General features: G+C 46.5%; 1 pseudogene; it reads left to right on the top strand.

Annotated features, from left to right (window-relative positions):
- The first annotated feature begins 9,109 nt into the window (after positions 1–9,109).
- On the top strand, positions 9,110–10,296 carry LOC130853604 (non-histone chromosomal protein HMG-17-like; annotated as a pseudogene).
- The last annotated feature ends 657 nt before the right edge of the window (positions 10,297–10,953 follow it).

Raw genomic sequence — 10,953 nt, 5'->3', positions numbered from 1 at the left:
GGAGGATTTCTCCACTCTCACCACCCCAGTCCACACTTCGGCTCCCCTCCTACTGTGCTGAAAGTCTCTCCAGCTATTTAAAGCCTCTATTACACATATTCAAGCGCCCCTTGATTCTCTGGTTTCATGTCTTTATATCTGAGGGAAAAAAGCAAAAGTATCCAAAACACGGGTTGGTAATAAAGTGCTCTGTAGCAGGACTCGTTCATCTCACCTCCATTTTAATTTTTTTAAACAAAACCCACACATCACCAACCACCACCTTCAATGAATTAAATTGTAAGGAAAATTAGAAAACAGCTTGGATTTTAATCTGTATTGGCCTTGGCCATGAAAAAAGAGGTTGCTTCTTTTGCCTGTCTCTAATCAGGAGTGTTAATTATCTTGCTACATGCTAGCAAATTAATTATGAACTAATGAAGTTAAAGGAGGTCATTTGTTTAAATTTTCCGGTAGCCACATGAAAAGAAAGTAGGCGAAATTAATTTTAGTGATATATTTGATTTGATTCAATACAGCCGGAGATTATCATTTCAACTGTTATCAATACTAAAGAATTACTAATGAGATGTTTTACATTATCTTTTTCATACTAGGTCTTTAAAATCAGTACGTATTTTGTGTTTACTGCACACCTCAGTGCAGACGAACCACATTTCAAGGGCTCGATAGTCACAGGCGATGAGTGGCTCCCGTGTGCAACAGCACGGTTCCTAAAGGTTAGTGGGAAAGCTTCACGTCCTTAAAAATACAAAGCACTTTGTGGATATATACACGCAATTACAAAGACCAGCCTGGGCTGAAAATGCCTTTTCTCCTACATCCTCAACATCACTTGATATCATCAATTTTTTAAAAATTGTCCATCTGCTTTTAATGAAGCGTCTTTGTTTTAGTTTGCCCTTCCCTGACCATGAGGGAAATAGCCAAGTACATTTTATAGGCTGACTACTAATCACAGTTATCTTCTGTGAATTATCTTAGCCAGATTCTTGGACTTTGTTTGTTTGTTTTGTTTGTTTGTTGCTGCACCACTTGGCTTGTGGGATCTTAGTTCCCCGACCAGGAATCGAACCTGGGCCCTTGGCAGTGAAAGCACAGAGTCCTCACCACTGGACCTCCAGGGAATTCCCCTTCACCCATTTTTTAAGTTGGACACTGACTTTTTCTCATGGAATATTTTGAATATTAATTCTTTGTCAGACACAAAGAAAAAGTTTTCTCTGGTCTGTGACTGCAGTTCACTCTATTTATTGTGCCTTCATCAATCTGAACACTTTTTGGTTTTATGTTGTCATGTATGTCAGTCTTTTCCTTGGTAGCATCTAGGTTTTGTGACTTGGTGAGGGCAGCTCACACTCCCCAAGATGACAAAAATATTCTCCTATACTTTCCGCAAATACTCCATGCTCGTTTTTCGTTTAGTTCATTGCTCCATCTGAAATTTATTTTCGCCCAGCACTGTTCTGAGTACAGCTTACAAAAGAGTAGCCCCTGGTGCTCGTTCAGGGAGGGAGGAGCTCTCTGGAAAGGGCCTGTTGAGTGAGAAATGCAGAAGCAGGGCTGGAAAAGAGTCACACGTGATGGATGAGGAGGGCAGAGCCACAGCGAGAGTGGGGCCGGGAGACTCAGGCCTTGAGCCCATGGGCCTCTCACCCACCCCACAGCCCCCAGCAGGGACTCCCGGGCAGACTTCCTAACCCCTCAGAACCTCATTTTCCCGTCTATAAAGTGAGGACCTTCATGTTTCATAGCATAGTTGTGGGGATCCAATAGCTTCTCCGTGGCTCCCTTTCTTTCTTTCTAAAGGGAACAAGAATGTCCCTCCTCACAGGGTTGAGGTGAGGATGAAGTTAGCTAATCCTCAATGTCTTTCCACATGGGACAGCATCTCCCATGGTTTAGTGAGTTGAAAGGCTCAGCTAGGCAGGTCTTGCTTGGCGTTTCATGCCCTTATAGTCAGATATCAGCCAGAGCTGCGGCCACCTGAAGCTTGGCTGAGCCGGGTGTCCAAAAGGGCTCACTCACAGGGCTGCCAGTAGATGAGACTGCTGGCGGGAGTGGGGGCTGCTTTAGAGAGGTGGTCAGGGAGGGCTTCTCTGAGGAGGTGACATTTTAGCTGAGGCCTGAATGGTGAGGAGACAGTCATGCAGATGTCCGGGGAAAGCCTATCTCCAGCTGAAGGAACAGCAATTATGAAGGCTGTGATTCCAGAAGGAAGATCTAAGTCCCAGTGGCAGGGGAACCCAAATGGCCAGAGAAGGAGGCAGCTGTGCTCTCTGCTTGGGAGTGAGTTGTGCAGAAGGAAAAGAAAGCACGATGCAGAGGTGGGTGGGCAGGAAGCCAGCCTAGCATGAGGCTTGGGAAAATGAGCTTGGGGCCAGGATCCTCCTTCATCGTAGAAAACTGCCTCACGTGTTCAGTCCGGGCCTTCTAACTGAATTAGAATATTCCCCTCATTCCTCAAGTTTTATTATTGCCATGAGCGACACGTCAGTGACAGCTTCCCCCAGCAGAAATAGCACAACCGGAGACAGAACACGAGATAACAAGGCACCTTTTATGAAGCGAGCCCAGCAGGTGCCCTAAACACCCCTCACTCTGTTCCCTTCTCCTTGACATGAACAGCTGCACTAATGTGAGTTTACCCATCAGATAAAAATAATTTGCTAAATATCACAGTGGAGTTATTTCTAAGTGGCTTCAGTTACTGTCACAAGATGCAGGGCTGGCTTAACCATGAGGTGCCTTTGGACAACAAAAGCAGGGAGTTGAAGCAAAACTCCAGAGAAAGGAGGCCTATATTCACAGTTCAATCAGGTGCTACTGTAGCCTGGATTATTTAGCTATTAGCATCTACCAACTCAAATGCTAATCTCATCTGGAAACTCCCTCACAGACACACCCAAAAATGTTTAGCCAAATATCTGGGCACCCCATGACCCAGTCAAGTTGATGCATGAGATGAACTACCACACCGGGTCCATGCATTAACTCACTTTACTGAAACCCTTTCAGGTGGCTCTGACTGTCACTCCGTGGTCTAGATGAAGACTTTGAGGCTCAGAGCTTCCAAACTTGCCCAAAGCCACACAGCTAGTCACAGTGTGTGCCGGCTCCAAAGCCAGGGCTTTCTGACTTCGCAGCTGTGCTGGTTCCTTTTTCCCTGGCACCTGGCTGCAGTATGGCTCATAAATACCGTGCAGGTGTGGATACTGGTTAGAGGAGTCTGGGAACCCCATGCCTAGAGAGGGGCTGCAGAGTATCTGGTTAGGAGAAAAATTCTACCAGTGCCCAGAGCCCTCTCTTTATAGAATGAGCATGCTTACCTGGGAAGAAGAGGCTGACCTAGAACTCTGTAAAGTCTCTCCCAGCTTTTTGGACCCTCAGGTACCACTCTCCTCCTGGGGTCAGTTTATGTGAATTGCAAGGTAAGGGTCTCAGAGAAAATAAACAGCCCTTTAAGATCCCTGCCTTGTCCTCCCTGGTGGTTTTGGTCCAGTAGAGCCATCAGCTCTGTCCTGTCCTGAGAAGGAATCCACAGGCTCTTTCAGAAATGTCCTCAAAATGCAGAGACAAAGCCTCAGAAGGTAAGTGCAGAGGGACCTGTGCAGTTGTTTTATGACCTGCCTCTGGCTGTGGCCGGGGGGGGGGGGGGGAGGGCAGCGGAGTAGGGCAGGCGGTGCTGCTGTGGCCCCCAGGCAGTCTGGGCCAGGCCTGCAGGGAAGGCACCATGGCCAGCAGCTCCCCCCCTACCCACCCCCCTCACCCCCACCCCAACCCCCCGCCCCGCCACCATCCACTTCCTCTCCACTCCCTTCCCCTAAAGGTCTACCCGGCTCCTTCTCCCAGAGCTCAGCCCACTGGCCTCCAGCCAGGCCAACACCTGGCAGGTGGATGAAGGCAAGGTGAGTCACAGCTTCCTGGAAAACCGTGGTCTAGACCAACTCCCTAAGGGCAGAGGCCACGTCCAACCAGCTTCTCTGGAAGCCTTGTTCAGTGTGTGCTGTGCCAGGCACACAAACTGCCATTGGAAGAGAGGTGGGGACCCAGGGGCTCACCCTGGGAGTGGGACCCAGCTTCTGACTGTGCCTCCTCCCAGTTCAGCTCATCTCTGTGCTCCCAGGGAGCCAGGACTGGGCTCAGGAGATAAGGAACAGGAAATATTTTCTGACTTAATGTGTCTCAAACTGTAATGCACACAAAAAGTCACCTGAGATCTCGCTAACGTGCAGGCTCCCATTCGGCAGGCCTGGGAGGAGTCCAGCCTCTGCCTCTCTAACAAGCTCCTGCGGATGCAGGTGATGCTGGCTCCCAGCCCACACTTTGAGTATCAGGAGGCTCCAACCCCATCCACTGCGCTCCCAGGGTGTGCTCTGATTCAAACAGGAGCTACCCCAGCAGCGCTGGTAGGTGCGGAAGGGAAGCAGCATTAAGTAATGAAAATATGAGAGCTTGGGGGTCAGGCAAACGGTCACTTCCCCTGTCTGAGCCTCAGTTTTCTCAGCTGTAAAATGAAAATGACAGTACTTCATTGGAGTTTCTGAGGAATCAAATGTCCTAACATTTATAGTCTAAATTAATATTTCTGAGTAATCAGAATACCAGAAATCAATACATCGGCTTACAGAAGTGCATTTGACCAAGATGGAGTAAGGATTTTCAATGTCATTGGACATCAAGCAATGATGGCCAGTGATCCTGAGACCCAGGAAATAAAACACAATAAGACCTACAATTGCCCTAGCCTGCCTTCAGAAAGTTTCCAGAGGTGGTGCAGAAAAGGGAAACCCAAGAGGAGCCCAATGGACTCTCTGAGTTGAAAAGATGGAGCTGAGAGTTTGGGGAGACCCATGTAGCTGGAGGTCGAAGGACAGGGTCCTGGAGAGAAGAGAGCTGTACAGAGAGAACTCCAGGAAATTGCACAGGGTTGCCTTTGAGCATTTGCCAAGACAGCTCATGCATGTGAGGAAACTACCCACTGTCATGGAAAGAAGCTTCCAAAAGGAGGGCCAGGAACAATGCCTAGTCCCACCAACCAGACTGGAAAACTTCATGGACACTGAGTATTCACAAAGGTCTTGCTTCAGTAGTGGAGAATAATTAACCCCAGATAGAACTGCTCTGGTCCTGCCTACCAAATCTTAAAGCAAGACTCAGAGTCAAAAGATCACTTAACTGCATCCAAGAAAAAAGTTAAAGAATTTAAAAATATCCAGCACCCAACAAGGTAAAATCAAAATATCTGACATCCAATCAAAGATTACTAGATGTGCAAGGAAGCAGAAAAACATGACTACAGTGAGGAAAAAAAGCAATCAATTGAAATCAACCCAGAATTGACACAGATGTTAGAGTAAGCACACAAAGACATTAAAACAATTATTATAATTGTATTCCATATGTTGAAAAGCTACATAAAATCATGGAGAATATTTTTAAAAGATGAAAATGAAATTTCATCTCAATACTTCACTGTCTCAGATAAAAAGCAATACTGGGGACTTCCCTGGTGGCACAGTGGTTAAGAATCTGCCTGCCAATGCAGGGGACATGTGTTTGAGCCCTGGTCTGGGAAGATCCCACATGCCACAGAGCAACTAAGCCTGTGAGCCACAACTACCAAGCCCACATGCCACAACTGCTGAAGCCCATGTGCCTAGAGCCTGTGCTCCACAACAAGAGAAGCCACTGCAATGAGAAGCCCATGCACCACAGAAAACAGTAGCCCCCGCTCGCCACAACTAGAGAAAGCCCACGCAGCAACAAAGACCCAGTGCAGCCAATAAATTAATTAATTAACTAATTAATTTTTAAACTCTTTATTGGAATATATTTGCTTTACACTCTTGTATCCGTCTCTGAGATACACCAAAGTGAATCAGCTGCATCTACACACATATCCCCATATCCCCTCCCTCCCGCGACTCCCCCCCACCCACTCCGTCCTGGCCCTCCAAGGCATCTCCCATAAAGTTGATCTGCTTTTGTTATACAGCAACTTCTCACTAGCTATCTATTTTACAGCTGGTAGTGTAAATATGTCTATGCTACTCTCTCACCTAGTCCCAACTTCCCCTTAATTAATTTTTTAAAAAAGAAAAAGAAAACTCCCAGTCTGAAGAGGCAGAGAATGGTGTCCACAAACAGATGCCATGGGACAGCCTGAGCTCAGTGTGGTGACAAAAGAAGAAACGTGGGGCCATGAGATTTCAGGAAGAAAAGGTGCAGGCACAGGAGTCACTGAAGATGGACCCAGAATTGATCAAACCCCTGTATCCCTTCACCTGTGGTTCGAGGTGCATGGCTGGATCACAGCTTCCCCATCCCAGAGCAGCTTTGTGACATCATGGCCTCTCATTCCCACCCCAGACCTACTGCATCAGTCTCTCCAAGGAATGGTGTGGCCCAGGGCTCCCTATTTTTAGATCTCAGCAAGCGGTTCAGATGATGACCCAGGTCTGCAAATGATCTCCAGCCAATTTCTGTGGCCCTTCCCAGCCATGTAAATATCTGGAAATACATATTAGGATGCCATCAGCAGGTTCTTAGGGGGCAGCCACCTTATGAGACTGGTAAAGTTATACACCCATTTCACAGATTAGGAAACTGGCCCACACTGAGACTCGTTCATGGCTCATTTCACTTGGCCTTTATTCCACCCAGAACCCAAACTGTCTCAAACCTGTGCTTCACATCTGCGCCTCTCAAACTAATCCACAGGCAGGCAAACTTTTCCTGCAAAGGGCAAGACAGTATATTTCAGTCTCCGGGGTCCACACAGCCTCTGTTGCCGCAGCTTGATTCCGCCACGGCAGCACAAAAGCAGCCTTAGACGTTAAGTAAATGAGTGTTCTGATAAAACTTTATTGATAGACACTGAAATTTGAATTTCACACATTTTACATCACAAAGTATTTTTCTCCTTTTGATTTTTTTCCAATGATGAAATAAAATTCATATTTTATGGGGAAAAAAACAAGTAACATTTTTCTCTGCCCATTTGCGCCTCCCCCCTCCCCTTTACTGTGTATTGTGCACCTGCATTAACCAGACCTCCGTATGAGAGAACACTCCTTCTTAATCTTGTAAAGGGTCACAATGTCCCCATAATTCCTTAGATGATAACCTTCCTTCTTAATCTTGTAAGGGGTCATGATGACCCACTACTTCTTGTACCTACAGATCTGGGTTGCATAAACTGTCAATACATCATTTGTCTCAAAAACTATGTAACTGTGCTTTGACCTCTCACAGGCAGAACAGTCCTCAGGGCTTTCTGAGAGAGTGTCTCCCGGGTTATAATCCTGAAGTTAGCGCAAATAAAATTTTTCATTTCTTTCTTAGATTGACGACTGATTAATTTTTTCATTGATACCAACCGTTTAAAAATATAAAAAAACATTCTTAGTTCATAGGCCATACAAAAACAGGCATCAGGTCAGATTCAGCACTGGCCTTAGTTTGCCAGTCCCTGCACTAATCCATTCACATATCAGGCAAGCAACCCTCCTTAGTAATGAGCTGGGGCATCTGGGCCCTGTGGGCACTTTTGGTCCCCGATCCATCACCACTCCCCCACCCTCTGCCCTCTTTGCTTGTCCTTGGGCCTGCCTGGCCTGACTTCTTTGATTCCCAGATTTGCACTCACCTCTTGGACCCCTGAGCACAGTCAGTCCTCATCATTCTGCCATCTTGCCTTAACAAGTCTAGCCCAGGGCCCCACTGACCTTTGTGCTTTCCAGAGATCAGACACATTAATTGCCTACCATTTGGAAATTCAAGGTAAGGGCACCTATTTGTTTTAAAAGAAAATCATATCCTCCCAGCCAGTTTGCAACCCACAGCCTAAGGTGGGAAGGCATCCCCACCCCTGGGTGAGCCTGTTGTCAGAATCAGTATGGAAGTCACATTGGTTCTGTGCTTTTCACAAACAGCCCCTGAAGTTCTCGTGTGACACTGAACTTTTTTTCAGTGGATTATTTTAGCTACCAGCCAGTTCTGTGATCTCTCTCCCCTGGGGTCAGGTTCAAAGAGAATTCCAATGTGATTAAGTAAACATATGCAAGTAGTAGATTTATGTGCTACTGTGCTATTCTTTGTGATGTTGGCATTGGGGGTAGGGAATTATAACAGCTCCTGGGTGCTCAGCTTATTTCCTAAGAAATTAACTCATCAGTCCCCACTGTGGATGAAAGCACTTCTGGGGACATTTGAAATTCAAAGTGTAATGCATTCATGGCTCTATCATGTGAAGAAGACGAGGGGAAAAAAGGTCAGGAGGAGGCAATGATGAACAAGAAAGGACTGGTGAGGAGCGAGCTGATGAATCTCTGCTGTTTGTGGATGCATGTGCTTCGTGGAGAAGAGCAGCAGCGAGTCAGGTACTTCTGTCCATCATGACTGAGAAATTGGACTGTAAATGGTACCTGGAGCAGTAGGCTGAAACTGCCCCTCGTGGGGAGTTAATGGAAACGTGGAGAGCTTTTCTCTTTTCACAAAGTACTTGAGCTATTATCTCAGCACACCCACTGTGCATGGGGACCACGCAGGCTGCTGGGCTGCCCAGGCAGTTAGAGCCAAAATAAATCCCCTCTCCGCTCGGCAAGCAGATGCTCTGGTCCTGATTTGCCACCAGCAACAAATGATGTTTGGGACCCAAACCCCTCCCCAGTCACCCCTTCTGTACCCCAGGGTACAGAGGCTCTTCAGGAAAACAACTCGTCAACAGATTCATGTCACAGCCCTATCCCTGCACACGACCCCATTTACTCCTCACAATCACCCTGCAAGGAGGCTTTATAACATCACTCCACATTGCACGTGTGACAATCCCATTTCACAGTGGAGAAAACTGAGGCTCAGAGAGGTTATCAAGGCAGAGCGATGGCTGAAAGTCAAGTCAGTGAACTCTGAATCCTGAGCTCTTTTCATTTTGCCACAGTGACAGGACCCTCAGTATCCTGAAATACATCATGCCTCAGCCCTCATATCAAACCCAAGCAACCTCTCAGCTCAAGACTTACTGAGGATGGGGAAGTGGACAGCCCTGGGTTTGAAGAGGAAAAAGAAGTGCGGAGGGGGCCATATAAAAGCAAGTGGAGAGCAGTGTGAGGAAGAGGCGAGAGCGACCCCTGGACCGGCGAAAGCCCACGCGCCACTGCATCCCCGTGTCCAGCGCGTACGTGCCGTCACCACCATGCCCAAGAGAAAGGCTGAAGGGGATGCTAAAGGAGATAAAGCCAAGGTGAAGGACGAACCACAGAGAAGATCTGCAAGGTTATCTGCCAAACCTGCTCCTCCAAAGCCAGAGCCCAAGCCTAAAAAGGCCCCTGCAAAGAAGGGAGAGAAGGTACCCAAAGGGTAAAAGGGGAAGGCTGATGCTGGCAAGGATGGGAATAAACCTGCAGAAAATGGAGATGCCAAAACAGACCAGGCACAGAAAGCTGAAGGTGCTGGAGATGCCAAGTGAAGTGTGTGCATTTCTGATAACTGTGTACTTCTGGTGACTGTACAGTTTGAAATATTATTTTTTATCAAGTTTTATAAAAATGCAGAACTTTGTTTTACTTTTTTTTTTAAGCTATGTTGTTAGTACACAGAACACTTCATTGTTGTTTTTTGGGGGAAGGGCACATGTCACTAATAGTTTGTCTCCAAAGCTGGATTGACATGGGGGAAAAACACCTTTCCTGTCTAGTTTTGAGAGACTTCCTCTTGGTTCCCAGGAAGGAGGGATTCCTTGATGTTGACACAGTAGCCACCTTGGCACAAATGCCTTGTGGTATGGAGAAACTAAAATTAGTTTTTATGTCCTCTTCTCCGTCTCCACCTTCAGCATAGACTTGACTCCCTTAAACCCAGAGACCTGTTGGAACCTGACCCCCAAAGATTGGTTACTAGTATGTCAGGCAATCTGGACTTTCCCTTGTCACCATTGAGATGGCATCCCTCAAAAGAGCAGTGGTTCCTTTTTTAGATTGTGGATCTTCAGATTGATACTTCTGCCATTTTCATTTCCATTTCCTGAAAGTCAGGGTCGGCTTGTGAAAAGTTGTTAAACAACATGCTAAATGTGAAATGTCAACCCTCACTCTAAACTTGCCCTATTCAGAGCATCACATGAAGACTTCATTGGGTTTTATAGTGGCTTTCTGATTTTGGTAGTCCATTGGAAAAGGGAGTTTGAAAGTTGTTGTATACTGTTAACGATTGTCTGCCCGTGTCCTGCCTGAAATACCATGATTGTTTATGAAAAGTATCTTTAATAAAGCTGGATACAGTTTGGCTTGGAAAAAAAAAAAAAAAAGCAAGTGGAGTGAGAACAGCCTGCCTGGGCATGTCTGGGGAACCCGCGTGGTGTTCCACAAGACCTATATTGGCGTCATGGTCAAGCTGCATCTTGAGAGAACTCATTCCATGGGAAAGGGAGCCTAGGGGGAAGCTCTTGGCCCAGTCAACAGGTTTGTCAGAGAGGAGACTCTGATTTCAGTGTGGGATTTGTTGTTTGCCCTGGTTGGTCCCTCAGCCAGCCCCATGGCTCCATGATGGAACTTTACAGAGAGCAGAGCTGGTAAGAGAAAGGGAGTTTAGTGTGTGCTCATTAAGACTCAAGATTCTGAGGCCAGGCAGCCTGCACCTAGTCCTGCAGCGTCCTCTTAATACCCACGTGACCTGTGTAAGTCACGTGACTTCCCTGTGTGTATGTGGGAGGAAGAAAACGAGTGATTTTGTGATTTTCTAATGCTATCATTCTTGTATCCTTGGCTTGGAAGAAAGGAGACACCTATGTAAGACAGAAGAAATCTGGTAAAATCCTGTAGTTGAATTTGAATAGGAAGCATCAGTAAGTATTCATGATGTATTTTATCTTTCACAAAAGAAAAGAGCTGGGAGTTATTCACGGAAAAGGCCTAGAAACAATTACCAGCCCAAGAGAAATAAGCATCCCTC

The sequence above is a fragment of the Hippopotamus amphibius genome, chromosome 5, assembly GCF_030028045.1.
Source record: "Hippopotamus amphibius kiboko isolate mHipAmp2 chromosome 5, mHipAmp2.hap2, whole genome shotgun sequence".
NCBI classification, from domain to species: domain Eukaryota; kingdom Metazoa; phylum Chordata; class Mammalia; order Artiodactyla; family Hippopotamidae; genus Hippopotamus; species Hippopotamus amphibius.
Note: the sequence above shows the minus strand (reverse complement) of the source record. Positions and strands in the feature narration are given on the sequence as shown.